Raw genomic sequence first — 21,435 nt, 5'->3', positions numbered from 1 at the left:
TTACCATACTTTTCTTCACGCCAGTGAAGATGTTATATAACTAATATGTTATATAACTTAGTTATCCTTCTCTCCTATCCGAAAGGAATATAAACTCCACGAGGTCAGGGGTTTGTCCGTCTATTTTGTTCACTGCTGTGTCGTGGGGGACTATTCATCTGGCACCAACAGGCATTCACTCCTTATTGAATTAAAGTATGAGTACATAGACTTAGTTATTTGGAAAACACATTTAAATTTTTTCAAGTCAATCCAAGGAAATACTGATTAGATGCAGAAAACCTATATGAGAACTGTCTAAACATAAGGCACGTTAATTCATTGGTAAATATACAGAAAGATCATACTCCGTGCAGACACTATGCGTTGGGGGTTTGCTCATTTTGTCCACACGCACACTTTTGAGTGAACTAAAGCACCAGGAATTCCACATGCATAGTCATTGACATGCTTCACACACACACACATGCACACACACGCACGCACACACATACACACATTTCTGGTTCTTCCTATAGCTTATCTTAGATCTTATCAGCTAAGGTTTGACAAGTCTAGTCTAGGTCTCCTTCAGAAAATTCTTAGAAGGAGGAAATGATGATAACAATTAGCATTGCTAGCGATTCTCATGAGTGAGCTTAGAATCAATATTTACCCGCCATTTATTGTGATGTTGAAAGCAGATATTGTATCTTAGGAAGTGCCCTGGCCATAGAGCTAGAAAACTTGAGTGCTAGCCCTGGATCCATTGTGTAAGAGCTAAATGACCTTGGCAAGTCACTTAACCACCAATACTGAGGTCAGAAGTTTGCTGCTGTTGTTGTTGTTGTTGTTGTTTTGTGCAGGACTTTGTAAACAACGAAGTGCCATACACCATCAGGAATCATTATTATCTTTTTAAGAAGTGAAAAGTACATTACATGTCACCTGAAACAGAGGTGACATCAGATCCTGATGACTCATGGCCCTTGCAATGCGCGGTTATCAATCTTGTTACCTTGACCAATTTCATCATTATGTAATTTGCTGTGTAACCTTCACATTTAGGATGTCAATTTCATCAGCTACAAGGAAGGATTCTACTTCGTTGCGGCGTGCTGGGATGATTTTGCTGACTGATCACAGCTGACAGGGTCTGGAGGTCTGCAGCAGTAAATTGGGATGGGTTCCAATCAATTTTACAGCCTTCCAGGTAATTCTCTACGAGCAAATCTGTAAATGTCTTTTCTTCATTTATTTACTCATGCATCTATCCACTCATTCCCTCCTTCAACAAATACGTGCTCAACATCAGTTATGTGGCAGAGGCCACACTAAATGCTGGAGACAACAAATGGAAGAAGGCACAGCGTCAGTACCCTCAATGATCCAAGCTGACTCAGAGAGCCAGCTCTGTAAACACATCATAGTTGTACACAGTAGGAACCATGAGGAGACAGGAGCAAGGTGCGGGGGAGCACAGCAGCGAGGCCAGACTTACTCTGCCTGGGGCCAATGGAGACCGCTTCGTGAAGAGATACGTGCCAGCAGGACCTTAGTGGGTTGGTGGGAGCTAGCCAGACAGCGGTGGAAGAAAGGCATACCATCAAGCAGGGAAAGAAGACCTTGGGGCATTTCACTTGAGCAGTTTAATGAGCACTTATAGTGTGTCTGTTGTGAGTTAGGCACCAGCAATGAAAAGGAAAGCATAATCGGGACAGAAAGCAGATAGGATAGAGCTGATAGGGTTAGATAGTGAGGTGCTTGAATGCCGTGCTCAATGCTCACAACATTATTGAACACAAATAAGAGTACAGACGCAATCCCTTTGTGTAAATTATGTACCTTCGCTATGTAGACATTCGACACGTATCTATGTGCTAACTACGTACAAAACCTTGGGGATGCAGTAACAACCTTCTCAGAATCCCTGTCTGAGAAGAGCACATCACTAAAGGGCAGTGAACAATGGGACTGCCCAAGCCCTAGGCGGGAGGGCTTCATCTAATCCAGGAGGAAGGATGGGCAAGGAAGACTTCCCAGGGGAGGTGACATTTCAAGCTGAATCTTGAGGGGTGAACAAGAATTATCTAGAAGACTGGAATAGGAAGTGTTCCAAACAGAAGCAGAAGCAAGTGTCAAGGCCTAGAGACTTGAAGATGTCAGCGTGGCTGTTGTTGGGTCCCCAGGAGGGATGTGGTTGAGCGTTCCAGATCCAGGGTCTATGTAAAGCGTTTGGGCTTCACCCCAAAAAAGCATTGGTGGATTTTAAACAGGGGAGTGATGTGATAAGCGCGTGCATCGCTCTCCATGTAATTGACATTTCCCACTTCATCAACTTTCTTAATAAAGTCACCCTTCCTTAATACTCAGATCTTAATGCCAGGAGCCCCTACCCACCCAGATTAGAAGAAAGTCTATCTCTGAGTTTGTCTTCCCCAAATATTTCTGAAGACCTGCCTGTGGATCTTTCCTCACAGGCACATCCTTGCTGCCACCTTCCAGACAGCATGAACTTGGCTGTGTCCTCTGAGGCTGTCCCCATCTGTGGATGACCAGCTTCCGCCGGTTCCCTCCAGGGTAGCCTCACCGCAGTCACGAAAGCAGGGGCTCCGTGTCTTCCTTGAATGGTGACCACGTGGGCAGCCAGAGGAAGTACCAGGGTCCCTGCTGTGGCCACGGGAGCCTCTTTAGGACCCTACTCGCTGCCTGTGTGGTGGTCCGTGCTGGCCCGCTGCTTCACCTCAGTGGAAAGAAAGGACCCGCCAGCCCGTGTTACTTTCAGGAGACGCTTCCCACAGCAACTATGCCATAATTGTGCCAGCCCTTATGGACCAGCCCCTTCTTTCTTTTTTTTCTTTTCTTTTTTTTTAATTTTATTTATTTATTTTTGAGAGAGAAAGAGAGGGAGAGAGAGAGAGAGCACACGAGCAGGGGGGAGTGGCAGAGGGAGAAGCAGACTCCCCACTGAGCAGGGAGCCCGAAGCTGGGCTCCATCCCAGGACCCTGGGATCATGACCTAAGCCGAAGGCAGACCTAACTGCCTAACCGACTGAGCCACCCAGGCGCCCTGGACCAGCCCCTTTTTTGCACGTAAGCAGATGTCCGCTGATCAGAAGCCGTGGTGGGGCTGCGTCAGGAGCAGCTCTAAGGTCAACTGCATGCTCCGTCAGACAGCAGTCCTCTCTGACCTCAGGGTGGGGACACGGTCTTCCTCCTGTCCCAGGGCCATTCCTAACGCCTTTCACTGCTGTCCAGGGGAAGAGATCTTTGGGAGGATAGAGGTCACTGTAAATACCACTTATTCCCCACCTACTTCTGGCGGGCCGGCTGGCAGCAGGCAGTCCGGGCCACTCGGTCCCCCTCCAGGAGCCACTCGGAGCCTCCAAGGCAGGTCCTGGGCCTGTGCCCTCCCCTCTTAGTCCTAAGACCGGACTCGTTTCCTGCCAGGATTACCCGCTTTTGAGAATGAGTTTCCTTCAGGGATTCCCCATAACCACTAAGGGGACTGACGTCAGCGCGTTTGTCAAGATATGCTAAGTAGGTGTGTATGCACACAGAGACATCTGCAGCGCTGTTCTTCGTCATTTTAGTGGCAGTATCTCTGGCTCTCAGTGATTTTTACAATCTTTACTATACTTTAGCATTTGAATTTTTTTTCACAATCACAATGCATCATCGTTTCAGGAACTGAATTTAGGAATGGAATTGGACGCCCTTTGGAAGATCAGATCACCTGTTTCCTTGTCTCTAAAATGGGAAAAATAATATTTGATAAGGTTGAAAAATTCAATGCTATTTTTATTTTTCTAATATTTTTATTACTTTTAACTGGCAATTGATTTTACATAAATACGTAAACACGATTGTATGATGTATCCCGGCGGATTTCCTCAAGATGAAATCCTTTTTTCCCCTTTCCCTGGTTGACTCCTCCTTCCCCCCTCCAGGCTGCTCTCTTCACATCGCAGGTTCTTGCCAAGCCCGGGGCCAACTGCACACCCCACACTGCCCCGGGGGCCCCCTAGAACATACCATTGGTATTTTCCTCCATGATACTACAGTACCAAAAGCCTATCAATATACACACTTCAGTGAATATATGTAATCATATAAAAGGCTTTGGTCTTTGTGAAGAAGAGACCCTATTACACTCAGTTGGATGCATTTTACTTTCCTTACTCAACAACACTCTCTGGAAATCCATTCTGGTCATCCGGGAAAGCTCTGACTTTAATGGTGACATCATATTTCCTGATTTGGAAATAACACTCTTTATTCATCTGTTCCCCTATTTATCGATATTCACCCTATTTCTGGTTTTGTGACAATGAACAATGCTACAACACACACACACACACACACACACACACGCCCCTTTGCTGCACAGACTGCTTTTATTTCTTTGCAATAGACTTTTGGGAATGGAATTTCTGGGTGAAGTGGCTATAGCCAGTCAACAGTATTTCTAATGTTTGCTAATTGTTTAGAAAGTGCCCAATACACGGTCATTGCTCGATACAATGATATCTGCTCCTATTCTCATTATTAGCTGAGGAGTTACATTTTGGAAAAGTTTAGTCATTTCTTAGCTCTCCATTTAGATCAACTACATTTTACTTTAAAGACATGGGTTCTCTGAAATAACCGTACCAACAACTGTCCTTTCTTTGTTTATACAAAAGCAAAAGGAAATAGGACATCACTGGAAATCTAAAATAGACACGACCGTTTACCTCCTCATTTCCTCCTTGCATTTCAATCCACTTCCTCAGTGAGCCAGGAACTCCGAAACTCAAGGCTGTGCTCGCGTAATGGGAGAGTCCTGCTTTATCTATTTTTAAAATTGTGATCAGCTTGCCTATCTCATTTGAAAAGCGGAAAAGAAGGCTCATTAAACGATTTTCCCTGTTGCGAATGAGGAACCAATTTGTAGCCTTTGAATGAGGTGAATGAGTAAGTTCCAGCGTCTGTAGCCTCACCCCCGCCCTCCCAGGGCAGAAGCTCTCCGGGAGAATTAGGCAATTTCTGGCTTGAAGATTCTCCGGTGTTTAGCCTCTCTCTTCATAAAAACAGAGCCTGCACCTGGCAAAGGGGGGAGGGAGCAGTTGCATAAAATGCAGACTTGGTGGATTCTGGATCCGAAGCCACTGGGCCAAAATGTCAACGCATGGCAGATTTCAACCTCCAAACTGAAACGGAATCTTGCAAGTTGGTCGAGGGCCAGGGGCTGGGCCCTGGACACAGCCTGAGCCCAGAATGCGACAGGGAACCCGGGAATGAAAAGGCACTCACACGGTTTTAGTGAAATGGGAAACAGGAACTTCTGTTTGCCCACAGCTTTGTTCCCTTTTTGTCTGGCCACCAGGGAGCCAGGGGAAGCTGGGGAGGCCTGTGCAGGTATCCTCAGATTCTGAGCCACCCACCTGGGCTGAGCCCCAAATCCCAGGGCCCCACCAGGAACCAGGTGCTGCAGGCTCACGAGTCTCTCCGAGGGCCGCCGTCTCTGCTCCTGCTGCCCTTTCCTTGTCCGTCTGGTCTACACCTCAGTGAGGGCCTGACTTCTGGCTTTCTGGCTTGGACATGTGTTTTGACTCCAAATTGGACAGAATTCTCCTCCTCTGGTGGGATCCTCGTCACCTCCTCATTCAGCTTTTGTCTGTCTGCTGTAGATTTTCCCAGTGGTTCACACCTAATGCCAATTTGCTTTCCTAGCCTGTTTTACATCCACTATGCCTTGGTCTTTAATGTCTCTGAGGCCTGGTTCTTATTTATGGAGCATTGACTGTATGTAAGGCCAGGCCTGAAATCAGCACTGTTGGGGGACAAGAATGAAGAGACTAGGACGCATTAGGCTGAGTCCCTGTCTTCAAAAAGCTCACAGACTAGCTTTGGAGACCAACTGGTTCAGAGGAGAAATATCCCAGCTCCATGTTGGCTGGATTACCTGCCAATTGCTAGGGGAAAGGAGTAAGCGGTATGGGATTCAGAGGAGGGGACGTACCTGGGGGCTGGGGTGGAGAGGATGTGGGCCAAGGAAGGGAAGTAGTAATTATGAAGCACCTACTATGGGCCGGCATTAGCGTGAGCTTTGGCTGGTTATCCCTGGTGATTCCCAGGACTGGGGTGGGAAAAGAGGAGAGGGAAGAAGGCGTTTCCAACAGGGAAATGGTACAATTATCACTAATGCGCATTAATGACGTTATGACAGCATGCTCTGAGCTCCGGCTGACCCTATTCAAGTCAGATGTTTGTATAGACTAGACAGGGCTTCTGCAAAGGGCAGGGAACGCCGCCATCTGCCTGTGTTATGCAGGTAAGAAGCTAGCGTAGCTGGCTTACTCCGCAGACAGGACCAAGTCTCAGAGCACCTGCTTTGGGGACCTTGTAGGCTATGCTATGGGAAGAGATGATTGCAGATCCTGGGATTTGATGAGGCCTTCGCCTCACTTTGCCGGCACGTGCTCAGTGGTTTCAAGATGGGAACGATTATGGGAACTCTGGGGTCTTACTGAAAATTCCCATCCACAACATCATTGCTCAGGTCGTATCTAGAACGGAGAGAGGTAACGATGAGCAAGATGAAAATAAGGAAGTCAGACAATGTGTGTGTAAGTCCCGAATACCTGTATTTACTCCCACACTGTGTTGCACAGTGTTTTCTTGAATGCCTCTGCCGCACTCGCAAGACGGCGGCGAAGAGACAGACCAGGTCCTCGTGTTTACTGTCTGGTGGGAGTGGTGGACATTGGAAAAGGCAACACAAAGAAGTCTGCAAGCGCCACGTTATTCTGTAAAAGACCCAGGCGCTGTGTAGGAGAAGGGACATGGAAGGCCTCCCGGAGGAGGTGGCATTGCAGATAACATCTAAGCGGTGGGTGGGGGGGGGGCGCCTGAGGGCTCAGTAGTTAAGTGTCTGCCTTCCGCTCAGGGCCTGTGTGTTCCGGGGGGGTCTTGGGATCTAGCCCCTCATTGGGCTCCCTGCTCTGCTGGATGCCTGCTTCTTCCTCTCCCACTCCCCCTGCTTGTGTTCCCTCTCTCACTGGCTATCTCTCTCTCTGTGAAATAAATAAATAAAGTCTTTTAAAAAAATAAAATAAAATAAAAAAATAAGCAGTGGGAGGTTCTGAGTGGACAGAGTGGGGTTAAAGCCATGGGCCCCGGAGCAGGCGATGTGGCCCATCTTGACTTCAATACATGGGGACAAGGTTGATGCCTCAGCCCCGCTTGTCACACAGCTTGTTTTAAACATAGAAGGCGGCTGCCCGGTCGGAGCCTAATGCCTCCTGGAAACACCGAACAAAGGTTTGCTGAATCTGGTCCAAAGTCCCCCCAGCCCTGTACTCCAGGGTTCTGAGTTTCTCTCTGACTTTGACCCCGTGGAGCCCCACCCTTGCTGCAGAGATCTCCTGGGGCCTCTTTGGCTACCTGCACAAGCAGAGAAGAGCCAGAGCGGGGAGGGGGGAGCTTCCTGGATCCCTGACCGTGACTTCCTTGTGATGATGCTCACTGGGCCCCGGAGTCAGGGCCCCCACCCGGGTCAGCAGAGAGGGCACACTCTGCTTCTCTCTGGGAAGAGAACTGTCAGCTCTTTCCACTCGGCCAAAGTTAAGTGGCAATAACCATCATACAAAACTAGGGACAGATATTTGGAAATCATCTCTTTACTGTGGTTCAGCCACAAAGTACATACACATCCATCATTTCTTCACTGACCATTGTAAGTCTGTGAGCCAGACAGGCAGATCCTAGCCATGCTACTCACAGACGAAGAAGACTCTGGGAGGGAAAGTGACATGCCCAGGGTGACACAGAGAAGCAGTGGCCCAGACCTGGGTCTCCCGACCCCCTCCAGCTCTCTTTCCACCGTAGCATGCTGCCCTGCCGGCCAGGAGTGAGCCCTGGGGAGAGGACATGGGTGGAGGGGTGTGTGCTTGGACTCTGTTCCTCTTTCATATTCAAGTGCAAATACCTATAGCAATGTTGTCTCTGTCTGGCACTGAGCTAGGTCGTGGAGGCATCGGCCTCCTTGATGGCCATGTTTTAAGGCCTAGAAAGGCAGATAGATGTCACAGGAATGAGGGCGTTCCCAACCACTGCTGGAGACTGACTCTGAACCTGAGGGTCCTCTGATCTGAACAGAGGGCCAGCCCCATCCTAATAACGCAGTTAACCTTTGGAATGTAATCTGATCTGCAGCTGTTTGGGTGTCTTTGCCCAGGTCTACCAAGGAGACAGCCAATGAAAAGGCTTAACTTCTTCCTTCATTAGCCCAGAGTGCCTGAACAAGAGACAGAAACCCAGTTGTCACTACACCTGCCATGGTGAAGCTGTGTCCCAGTCCTGCTGGCGGCTGAGCGTCTGGAACCCCCAGGAAGACAGCTTCTAGCAGACTCCCTCCGGGTATCCACCGCTGGAGCTGGCAGGTCAACCCCAACACCGGCCCCTGGAACCGCAGCCACTCCCACATTCAAGCTCAGGATCTCAGGGTCTTCTGAGTGCTGTTCTCTGTGTTGGGAATGTCCTTCCTCCTCTGGCCAGTCCTATTCCAAAGGACTTTCTGATGCCCACAGGGGCTATTCCTTCCCCCACCACCCTTCCCTACCTCCTGTGCACTCCCACCGCACTGACTCCTTGTGCCCCAGAGACTTTGGTCCTCAGCTCTCCTTTCTCTGCCTCTCCATTGGACCATGTCTCATTCTGACGGCCGCTGCAGTGCCCAGACCACACACTAGGTCCTCACAGCACCTGATGAATGAATGAGAGTGATCTTACCTTCCACACCCTCAGCCACATTGCACCCAGAAACCCCCAGCCCCCGCTGGCCTGGCCCCAGGGTCTGCCCCCATCAGAATCAGAGCCTCCGCAGGCTCACCTCTGACCTTTCCCTGAGCATCCTGCTGCCCCCGGGGCTGTCCTCTTCATTGATGCCATTGTCACAAGCGGAAATATGCTGTACCTTCCTCACGTTCCACCTCTTGCTTCCTGTCCGTCCCTCACTCTGCTGGTCAGCATCGGGATGTGTGAGGAAGTGTTTGGAAGTATAGTCCGTAGGTGGGTGTGCCAAGACAGCGCTGGGGGGACAGCAGGTGTCCCAGCCACTGGTGGGTGAATCCACGAGGATTTGCTGATGGCCACCTATATACTTTCCTGTCCTTTGGGGATTTCAAAGATGAACAAATCAGTCCTTGTCTCCACAAGCTTAGCCTGAGGCTCTGGGAGTGGAGGATAGAATGAACAGGAAGGAAAATTCAAGAATGAACACCAGTACAAGTATGTTCCATTAGATAAGCACCTGCTGTGGGAGGGGGGTGCACATAGCAGGCACCATCTCTCATTTGTAATGACCTTGTAGTTTGTGAGTTAGGACCATTTGAGACTATGAAATTGAGATAAGTGAGCTGCCCTATATGCCAGAGAGTAGGAGCTTCTGGGAGCAGGATTTGAAACCAGACCTTGCCAAGGAATGACCATAACTTATTCCTTACCAGGAGGCGACTTTGGGCATCCAATCTCAGGAGCGCCTGTGTGTTTCTTCTCCCAGTCCTGACTGTCTTGAGTTCTCCTCTCTTGGACCCTCAACCAGGAGGGTCGTCAAACAGGCAGGGCAGGCCTTCAGCAACATTGCTCAGCTGTCTGGGGTGCCGAGAACACCTGTGTCTAATTCAGGTTGTGACTCAGAAATCCCATTCCGGAAATTGGCCACACTGGGCCACACGAGCTGTGGTCTCCTTTGACCCCATAACAGTAACCCCAAACTTCTGACTCTGCTTTCTGTGATTGAAAAGAAGCAAAGCAGTGACCCTGGGAACAGCTGTGCCCCACCTAAACCCCATACCCAAATTATGCCAACAGGCACAAATCCACATGCCCACTCAGCGAGAAACAAGCTGAAAAAATACATTCATCAAGACTTACTAAGTGGCAGGACTGTGTAGTGTGCGTGTGCGTGCGTGTGCGTGCGTGTGCGTGTGTGTGTGTGTCATTTGTCCATATTGGGGAAAAAATTCTCTGCAGAAGCTTCACGTTTACTTTCTCAAACCAGAAGAGATCACACGGAGATGCCAGTCACCTGGGAGGACCTGACAGCCAGCCACTCGAGGGTGAGACCCCCTCGAGAATGGAAGGAGGGACTTCTCTTTTCTCTTTCACAAGTTGGTGTCCCTCGAGCATACCCCCGAGGCTGGAGGATGGGTAAAGTGCCTGTTTTCCTTAGAGTAAATAAGTGTACAGTTAGAAGCAGAACTTTATTTTTGCTATAATCAAATAGCCACCGTCTTTGTTTGAGAACGGTTCCGTGTAAAAATGAATACGGGCCACCCCTCCCCCCAAGGATCTTGGGGCAATCCGATATCTTGGGAATCCTCTCAGAATGACACGCGATGGCCAAATTCCACCACCTTAGACGAGAGAGACCATGACGCAGGGGGCAGCAAGCTGGCCTGGGATCGGGCTGCAGCCCCCTGCCCTCGCTCACAGGGCTCTCCATGAGCTTAGGGGGATCACTGTCCTCCTCGAGGCTGCCCGGGGAGCCCACGAGCACTCCCTGTAGCTCCTTTCTCATGAAGTGCTTCCTTCAGCCGACACAGTGCAGGGCTCTTTTGAGGTCTCTCTGTGGCATTTCTGGAATGTCCTTCTTCCCCAGTTCTGCTGTTCTTTCTCCTTAGCGTGAAGGCAGAGAAATAAAGAGGCCTATTTATACTGGTCTGGGCCTCTGCGGAGCACATCTCATTGCTGAGTATTTGAGACAGTGTTTCAGAGACAACCTGGGAATTGCCTGGCGTCTCTCCAAGGGAGTGGGCATGGGGTTGGCAGCACCTCGAACTCAACTCGGGGCCAGGTGCTGTGTCCTCCAGCCAGGGGCACCTCCCCCTGCTACGGGGCCCCCTCCTTCTCCTCCCCTCAACTTAGGGCACTAGGAACCCACAGTCTACTTTGCGGGGTCAGCGGCAGGCTGGCGAGGGAGACTTCCTTAATGAGAACGGTCACCAGCCCCCAGACAGTCGCTTAGAGCTGACACTGCCCTTGTTCATCAATTCGTTTTCAGAGAGGTACATGTTACCATCCGTATCTTAAAACAGCATCAGCTCCAACACATCCGTTTTGTATATGCTCTCAGACTCTTCTAGATAAGCTTTGGGGTGCCTTCCTCCCATCATACTCCCTGTAATTTGAGAATGGCCCCTGCCCACAGCCATGTTTAGGCAGTGTGACCTTGTGTCACCCCAACTGTAGTTAATGCCACTACAGACGGGCAAATGCCCCAAGCAAGGCCAATTGGATATTCTAGATTCAGAGATGCTTCTTGGCCCCTGTTAGGCCCCTGAATGGGAAAGGCCAGTAATGCGGGGCTTGGGGCAGCCGTGCCTGCCATGTGCAAACACGAGCCGTGGGAGCTCGGTCACAGAGCGGACGATGAGACTGTCACACAATGACCCCCGGGGCCCCAGCGAGATGGCTCTGACAGCTTCCCTGTTTGTAGTTCCAGTCATTCTCAAGATCCTTTGGTTTTCTGAAATATTCCTCTATCTTTTTGTAACAGAATGTTCTATCAGGGCTTAGACTTATGTAACACGATGATCTACTAGAATTAAAAAAAAAAATTTTTTTTTAATGGAAAAATCTACCAGCTGCTATCTGGAGAGACAAAAACAAAAGGTCACTATGGGGCAGGTCCTGAGTAACCTCACTTCTACAGACAAGCTTGGACGTGGCAAGGCCAGCCCCTCCAGGTTTGGAGAGCTCCGGGAAGGGCGGGGTGGGGTTTTAGGCTGACCTGAGAAATTTCAGCAAAGAGAAAGCTCCTTCTTCCTGGTAGTTGGAGATGGGAGCTCTACAAGGTGATTGGAGAAGTCCCAGGGAAAGCGGGTGTCAGAGAAGGACAGCCAGGCTGAGACATAGCTGGCTGGGCTGCTTCCCTCCTGACTGCTAAGAGCATCTGGGTACTTCTGGGCGGCCAACGTCTCCATCCGGGTTAAGGTCATGAGCCTGGGCTCTCCAGTCCCTCTAGCCTGCCTCTCCCCACGCTGCTGGCGCACAGGGTCATCTGGACATAGATGAGGAACCCGCTGGCTTTGTCAAGTCAGCATGGCTGCCGAGAACCGACTTCAAACTCTGAAGTAGACCCCTGTTACACTTCCCATAATGTCACCTTTCTTGCTTAAACTCGTTTGGGTGGCACTTTGTCCCTGTGATCAAAAGAACCTTGCCCAAGTCACAACCAGCGGGGTGGGGGTGGGGGTGCCGGACCTAGGTCGGGGTCTGACAGACTCAGATCCAAGGACTTCCCGCTGCACCCCCCCCTCTCTGGTGGCCTTGCACCATCAGTGCCGCTCAGTGGTTCGGGCCCCCATTCTCAAAGGGGGTACATAATGGTATCCGCTGGGAGCTTGGTAGAAATGGAGAATCGCCCCCTGCCCCAGACCTACAGAACTGGTCTCATTTCATCCAGTTCCTTGTTCCTGCAGGAGGCTCCGCTTGGGATCCCAGCCCTCCCATCCCTGCAGTGCTGGCCCACCTGCCACTGGCTCCCTAAAGGACCCCACCAAGCACTTGTCCCCTTGGAGCTCTGTACATCTTTATAAAACAGAAGGCGCTCCCGATTCTGATCTGTGGCGGAATCAACTGTTTCCTCCAACAAGATGGTCCAGGGAGCAGGCAATGAGCAGTGACTTCTAAGAGATACGGGATTTCTTGCTGGGGTCGTGGTAGTCTGGCTACACCAGAGACTGCTAAGTTGTACACTTTAAAAGGTACAATTTGTGATAAGTGAATTATATCCCAATGCGGTTATTTTTTTTAATAGTGCAGAAGCTGAGAAAGAGAAACAATAAACCTCAATCAGATTAGGTCCAATTTTCTCCGAGACCCGTGACTTCTGCGCAGGNGGGGAGTGGGGGGTGGGAAGTCACTCGCCAAGGAACAAGTGAGAGCCTAAAGCAGGGGATAGGAGTGAACAGCAGCTCTCACAGCTGCCACCAGAAATGCCTCCCTGCCTCTCAGACCCCCCCACCCCCAGCCCTGCGTCTTGCCTCTAATCTCCACATAACTTCCTTAGGCAACCAGGTCATTTGGGGAGAAGTACATAAATCTTGCATTTCTTTGCAATGCCAGTGACAGCTAGCTAAATGTTGCAGGGTATTTGCTTTAGAAGAATATTTAAAAAAAAAAAAAAACCTTTAGAAAAATGAAGGTCTAGTCATTGAGACCCTTGACAGCAAGGGCTGGCGTGCATCTTGGGGAATTCCTGGCCTTCAGATCCCTGTTCGGGCGTCACCTCGTCCAGAGGCCTCCTCTGACCACCTCCACCCCTCCTCCCGCCAGGTTGACTTCTGTCCCCAGGCTCCCCTGGCAGAGGCTCAGTAATATTTATTAAATGCACGACTGTTGCCCAAGCTTAGCGTTGTTAGAGAAAGAACATTCAAGAAAACGAGAACATTTGGGAAGGCAGGAAACCTTGGTCTGTTGAAAGCCAAGCTCACATTCTGACTGGCGGGGGGGGGGGGAGTTTGGCCGCCAACTTCCCTGGAGGACTGTATGTTCCCCTCCTCGGCTTCTGGGTTCCAAACACGGAGGAGCCACTTAACGGCGCTCGGTGTTCGGAGCCCCCCAGAGAGGCTGATGGAGGCGGGGCAGCACCACAGGGGCCGATCCCAATGTGCCGTGTGTTGAAATGTTCTCCACCCCCCTCGTTTTTATTATTAGTTTGCCTATTAAGCAGACAGAATCCATCAACGATTAGCACTCTGCCGGAGTTTCTGGGTCAAGTGATAAAGCACAAATATTTCCTTTCCGAAACTTTCTGAACGCTCCGTAATATCTCTATTGCCTTCGCCGTCCTAGTCACAAAAATAAGTACAGGCTAAACTAAGCTTCCCTTCCTCCTTTGCTTTTGCAAGCCTTGCGGCGTCTGAAATAGCTGTTTGTTGTAGCAGCACACGGTGACGTTGTCTGCTGCGATGAAGGTCCCTTCCCTCGAACGGTCACCACACCTTTGATGCAGGGAACATGGCTCTGAGCTGCAAGGAGAGTCTGAGGCCTGTGGGCCCTGGGTGGCCTGGGTAGCATGGCGGGCCCCTTCTCCTTAAAAGCAGAATGAGAACAGCTTTCAGAGTCACACTGAGCCCCTGTGACTTAGTTCATCAGCTGCTATGACAACAATACGGTAGCCTGAGGGGCTTCCATGACACACACTCCTTTCTCACACTTCTGGAGGCTGGGAAGCCCGAGATCAAGGTGCCCGCAAGTTTGGTGTCTGGAGAAACCCCATTGGCTGGTTAATAGATGGCCATGCTCTCGCTGTCCTCCACGGGGGAAGGGGTGAGGGGGCTCTCTGGGCTCTCTTTTACGAGGACACTGATCCCATTCGTGAGCGCTCATGACCTCAGCACCTCGCAAAGACCCCTCCTCCCAATAGCATCACACTGGGAACTAGATTTTTCAACCTAAGAACTTGGCGGGGGAGGAGGGACACAGACGTTCAGTCTACAGCCCCTGTAAAGCCACTTATTAACCGTACAACCCTGGGCAAGGCATTTCACCTCTCTGAGCCCCGGGTTTCTAACTTTATTTGACTGAGGAACAAACGAGATAATATATACAAGGTGCTTGGCTCTGATCACACCTTTCATCTGTGATAGTCATTACTGGCCTCCTTGCCCAGGAGGGGAAAGATGTGGCTCTGGGCCGCTCTCACAGCCTACCCCCGTCACCCACAAGTGCCACGTTCTGCTGTTCTCAGGGCTGAGCGTGGGGCAGAAGGTTCAGGGAGGTAGGACACCGGTCCATGTACTGCCCAGTGCCTACTTGCAGAGCCGGACCACTGAGTCATTCACTCACTCCTTTGTTCCCCAAGGCCCTGAGGAATATCTGTGAGGCCCCAAGGAATATCAACACCAGTAAGACATGGTCCCTGCCCTCAAATACACAGATCGTTAAAGACACGTGTGACCCTCACATACCCGTGTACAATGTGAATACAAGATGTCATGGGCGGGAGGGAGAGAGGCCTGACATCCACCAGGAGCTTCTGGAAAGGTTTCATGCGAGGAAAACCTAGAGGTAAAGCTCCCCAGCAGCGGTGGGGTTCCCGTCCACGAGTTTGCAAACTTTTATAGGTCATTTCATCTTGCCAAGCTGGGCCTCAGAGAGAGAAGGAAGAACGATATTGTGGGAAGGAAGAACCTCATCTCAAAGGCATGGAGGGTCCCAGAGCTGTAAGTGTTTGAGGAATGGCCAATAATCCCACGTAGCAAGAGTTCTATGGGGGTATTTAGTGGGGAGAGTGTGAGGTGAAGTGGGAAAGAGCCACACGTGAAGGGCCTCGGGGGCCACGCCCCAGGCGTGGCTCACCTGCTCCTTCAGATACAAGGGCCTCTGGGGACCCCTGGCTTCCCTCTCCAGGCACACGCTGGCGGTGGAACTGGTCAGGGACCAGGAGAACAAGGATGCACAGGCTTGTGTGGGTTTTGATGCTGTTGTTTTACAGAGAGAGCCAGAGCTAGAGTGGGGCAGAGGGAGAGGGGGAGAGAATATTAAGCAGGCTCCAAGCCCAGTTCAGAGCCTGACATGGAGCTCGATCTCATGACCCTGAGATCACGACCTGAGCTGAAATCAAGAGTCAGACTGAGCCACTCAGGCGCCTCACTTGTGGGCTTCACACATCACCAAAGATAATTTTAAAAAGAAATTGGAGGTTCTGACATGAGGTTGACAATATTTTATTTTGCCCTAAAAGCGCAATAAAACAATTTCCAGCACCACCATTTCAGAAAATAAAGGGTAGGGTCGGACCCCTAACCGACTGAGCCACCCAGGCACCCCAAATAAAGGGTATTTTTAAAACCAAAAAAGTCAATGAGTTTAGTTTCTTTAAAAACTTCATACATCACCCTTATTCTTCTTACTGTGTTTCAGACAAACAAACAACCAAACAGAAAACCGTGTTTTCATGCCCCAATCCTAGCTCCTGGACCAGCATTTGGGGACCAGGGGTTACAGGACCAGATAATGACTTACAAGCTTCAGGGTTGACACAAAATGAAAGCCCTAGCAACTAAACTTGTTGAAATATACTTTGCTTCTCCATCAAACCATCTCCCTGAGCTAAACCATGTCCTTGATACAAAGGATCAAGGAGCAAGGCCAGATAACCCCCTCTCACGCCCAGGTCCCTCCCTAAATCAGGGCTCATCTCTCTAAATGTGTCCCAAACGCCCCCTGGACTCTCTCTCCTTAGTCAGTGGAGGTTACCTTAGTTCCCTCGCTGCCAAGGCTCAGCTACACCCTGGGGACGCTGGAAGACCACCTCTGTGCTCCCACTTTGTTGAGCTCTGATCTGTGTTAACCCTATCCTTTCAGCTGGGTTCGAAGATGCTTTCCAATATTAATGACGCAAAAGGACACTCTTAGGAATAAGCTATATCAAGGAAGTAGGGTGACCGGTCACATGAGAGAAGCAGCCCAGGACAGACTAGAGGCCTCAGTTTCCCCATATGTGTGCATGAGACCACATGCTCTCTAGGGGGGGTCTTCCGGTTCTGACATTTTGCAGCCCAGTGATCCTAAAAGCTTATTGCTCTAGAGGGGTCCTGAGTTTGGGTCTATCTCCTGGCAGCCAAAATGAAGGGAGGAACATACTGGGTTACACAGTTTAGTTTTTCTGACAAAAGAATGCATACAAATTGATTTTCAAGAGCCAGACATTTTCCTGGAATACAGCTCTTGCCAAAACTTCTTCTGAGTGTCCCTATAAAGAGACCCTGGGTTACAGCTTCCACCACAGCATTACGCAAGACCCACAGACATTGTTCAAACAGACGATGCTTGGGGCGCCCGGCCGGCTCAGTCGGTGGAGCATGCAACTCTTGCTCTCAGGGTTGTGAGTTCGAGTCCCACGGTGGGTGCAGAGATTACCTAAAAGAAAATAAAATCTTAAAAATTATTAAAAAATAAAGAAACAGATGATGCTTGTGGGGCATTTCCAAAAAGGCAAAGGTCACTGGGAGCATTGTCATTCAAGGAAGGCATGTCTGCCTTTGATGTTCTTATGCTAGAGGGACAAGGACAGGAAGACTATAATGACATTACTTCACCTTCACCTTAGAAGCAACACAGAGCCCTCAGTGTGGCTTTCCTGCAAGGACCTGATGTCTCCATTTAAGGCCCGTGGATGGCTGGCATTTTATTTTAAGGAAACAAACATGTTTACAGACACGAACGCATGCACTTATACACGTATATTTTTTATGATTATAAAAATAGTACTAGTGTTCATTGTAGACAAATTTAAAATGCAGGAAAGCATGAAACAGAGAAAATGCCAATAACAGCAATTGAGAAAGATACATGCCTCTAGTCATGTATACATACATATGTATCTATACATATACATCTGAATGTGACCCAAGGGGCATTCTCTGGGTCTTTTTTTCCTCTCTCTGGATTCTCTATTTAACAAAATTTTCATTAAACACATAATGTACAATAGTGGTTTTGCAGGATTGTAATGAGTATTCCATGCAGAGAAAGAATTATAGTCCAATCTGGGAAATGTTGGGCTAAATAGTTATTTTTTTCTTCTTCTAGGGCTTGTTGGAGCCTTTAATGTTTTAATATTATCATACATTTCCAAAGCAAGGGTATGGGTGCGATCTTTAACTCTGGAACCTTTTCTTGCAGACATTATATAGAACTACTGGTCTACATATTAGGTACATGGCACCTAACGTATATCTTTCAAGTGTATGATTTTTAATGGCAGCATACTTTACCAGTGTGGACTACTCTAATGTCCTAAAAGTGGAATCAGGGGGCTAAAAGGAATAAACTTCTCTAAGATCTTTAATACATATTGCCGAATTGCCGTTCAAGGAGATTGTATTAATTTACTAGAGAGTAGGGTAAGAGCCCAACAATTTATAGTTTTCACCAGCAGTGGGTACCACTACTATTTTTTAAAAATCTCAACTTGAAAGGGGACAAATGACATCTCGATTTTTTAAAATCTTACTGTTTGCTTGCTCTGTTTACCAGATGTGGTAGACAGACTAATGGCCCCCCAAGATGCTGCTCTGGAGGACACTTTGGCTTCACCAACCAAAACTGAAGACAGGCTTTCCCAACATCCTACAGTTTTACCCCTAAGCATCTGTCCACCAGAAATGTGTGCTCAGCAAAAGACATATGCAGACTATTCATGGCAGCATTATTCATAAGTACACCCAAACTGGAAGCAACCCCAAATTCCGTCAGCCATAGAACAGGTAAAAAGAGCGATGGGATACCCATCAGCAAAATACTACGCAGCTAGGAAAACAGAAGGGCCACAGAGAATCAACAGCAAATGGATTCTTACAAACACAGTGTGTGGCAGAAGAACACAGACACAAAAAACCCCACATACTTTGGATTCTACTGATGAAAAGGTTTACAAACACAGGCACGACTAAGAAGGAATGAATAATGGAGTAAGTGTTTATCTTTGGGGAGGAGGAAGGAAGTCATGATTGGGAAGGAGGCCATGAGGGCCATCTTGGGTTCTGGCAATTCGCCATTTCTTGACTTGGGCAATAGGTAGTGACCAAGCTAGACATTTACTCTGTGCCCCCTCCTTTTTTTTTTAAGATTTTATTTATTTATTTGAGAGAGAGAGAGAGAGAGAACAAACCAGCAGGGGGAGGGGCAGAGGGAGAAGCAGACTCCCCACTGAGCAGGGAGCCCAACACGCGGCTTGATCCCAGGACCCTGGGATGATGACCTGAGCCCAAGGCAGATGCTTAACTGACTGAGCCACCCAGGCGCCCCCACTCTGTGCCCTTTTCTGTGCCTATGTTATACTTCACAATAAAAATTTATAAAGGAAAGCTTGGTGGATTTCTTAAAAATGTACAGGTTATGCTAGCTCGTGGTTATTTCATCACGGCTTAGTTTTTGTTTAACTTATTTTTTAGCTTAGTGTTTTAATAATAAAATAACTGATCTTTCTAATCATTAGAACAGAAATATTTTCAGCCAAGTCTTTCATTTCTTCGGAGGCCCCATGCCACACTCAGTAAAGTGTGCTCCATGCACACGAGGGCAGCTATAGGGTTTGCCTTTCTCAGCATCTAAACTTTCAAAATGTGTTTATTTAGGGGGCGCCTTGGGGGCTCAGTCAGTTAAGCGTCTGACTCTTGATTTCAGCTCAGGTCATCATCTCAGGGTCGTGGATCGAGCCACAAGTCAGGCTTCATGGTGGGCGTGAAGCCTGCTTAAGATTCTCTCTCTCCCTTTGCCCCTCCCTCCCCCTGGTCATGCTCTCACACATCTCTCTCTCTCAAAAATAATAATAATAGGGACACCTGGGTGTCCCCGTCGTTAAGCGTCTACCTTCGGCTCAGGTCGTGATCCCAGAGTCCTGGGATCGAGCCCCACATCAGGCTCCCTGCTCAGCAGGGAGCCTGCTTCTCCCTTGCCTGCTGCTCCCCCTGCTTGTGCTCTCTCTCTCTGTCAAATAAATAAAACCTTTAAAATAATAATAATAATAAAGTAAAATAGTGCAATATTTTAATAATATAGACCAAGTCTTCCAAGTATCCGTCCTTGGTCACATCCCACTTCCTTCCTCATAAAGGTACTCACTGTCCTGAATTTGGTGCTTACTACTTCTGTACATGAGTTGTTTTGTTTTTTGGTGTTTTTTTTTTTTAATTGATTTAAAGGAATCTCTATGTCCAACACAGGGCTCGAACTCATGACCTGGAGATCAAGAGTCACATGCTCCAATGACTGAGCCAGCCAGGCGCCCCAGTTTTATACATGTTTGTTTCTATTTTTTTAAGTAGGCTCGATGCCCAGTAGGGAGCCCTACACGGGGCTTGAACTCACAACTCTGAGATCAAGACCTGAGCGGGAGATCCGGAGTTGAACCCTTCACCAGCTGTGCTGCCCAGGTGCCTTCCATGTTTTTAAACTTACGCCACCACGTTAGTCACCGTGTTAGTTGGCTAAAGCTGCAACAAATTACCACAGACTGGGTGGCTTGACCAATACAAACGCGCCCTCTCACAGGTCTGGAGGCTGAACTTTGAGATCAGGATGTCATCAGGGTTGGTGTCCGTTGAAGGCTCTCTCCTTGGTTTGTAGGTGACTGTCTTTCTCCCAGCGTCCTCTTTTCTCTGAGCTTGCCCATCCCTGGTGTCTCTTTGTTTGTCCCAATTTCCCCTTCTTATAAGGACATCAGTCAGATCAACGGTCTTCTTCCTGTGTTTGTCTTTGTCCAAAGCTCTTCTTCTTCTAAAGATACCAGGACACACCCTCATGACCTCATCCTACTTTCATCCCCTCTTTAGAGACGCTATCTCCAAATACAGTCACATTCTGAGGTACCGGGTGTTAGGGCGTCAGCATGTGAATTTGGGGGACACGATTCCGCCGACAACCGTCTCCGTACTCCCTCTCCTGTGGATAGGCTTGCCGGTATATAAACAATGCTTCAGTGGATACCTCAGACAAAGCTTGTCGCATCCACTGACTGGCACCCAGTGTGCACGCCTTGGAGTGGGACGGCTGAGCTATTTGGGTTGTTTACTGACTAGACCACCCTCTTCTTGTGGACTCACAATGTCATGTGTCACATTGCCAAATACACGTGAGACGGCCTGAGTTCACCAGCTTGGGGGTGGGTCCCTCTGTCTCTCTGGACCAGTGCATAGAGGAGAGGGCCTCTGCTCTAAGTGGCCTCATATGCCCCCTCCACCAAGTCCTAACCCCTCACTACCTCAGAATGTGACCTTATTTGGTAATAGGGTCATTGCGGATGTAATTAATTAAGATGAGGTCAGCCTGGGGGAAAAGTGGGCCACTAATCAATACGCCTGGGGCCCTAAGAGGGGAATATTTGGGCGCGCGCGCACACACACACACACACGTGTGCACACACGTGTACACACACACACACAAACACAGGGAGGACACTGTGTGAACACGAGGACGGCCATCTACAAGCCCAAGACAAAGGCCTGAACAGACTGTCCCTCACAGCTCTCAGAAGGAGCCAGCCCTGCCAACATCTTGATTTTGGACTTCCAGCCTCCAGAACTTTGGGAGAATACGCTTCTGTTGTTTATGACCCCTAGTCTGTGGCACTTTGTCATGGCATCTCTAGAAAACTAAGGTAGCGTCCATTCTGCTTTTCACTTCCGGCTCCCGTGCCTATCGCTCTTCACGGCCTGCAAAGCCAGAAGTAGCCTGAGATGGTGAGGTATTACCTGTGGGTCCAGTCAGGACCGGCGTTGCTCGGGAGCATGGACAACCACACCCCGTACTTCTGGCCCCGCAATGGAGAGAAAGGTCAGAACAACACAATGGACCAGGACTCCCAGGACCTGGCTTGGGTCCTCAACCAGCCACAGATGGCCTGTGTGTCTGTGACAAGTGGCTGGCCCTCCCGGGGCTGTTTCCTCAGCTGTAAGTAAG

Source organism: Ailuropoda melanoleuca, chromosome 4, assembly GCF_002007445.2.
Source record: "Ailuropoda melanoleuca isolate Jingjing chromosome 4, ASM200744v2, whole genome shotgun sequence".
In the NCBI taxonomy this organism is placed as follows: domain Eukaryota; kingdom Metazoa; phylum Chordata; class Mammalia; order Carnivora; family Ursidae; genus Ailuropoda; species Ailuropoda melanoleuca.
The sequence above is the reverse complement of the archived record's forward strand: the minus strand, read 5'-3'. Positions refer to the sequence as shown.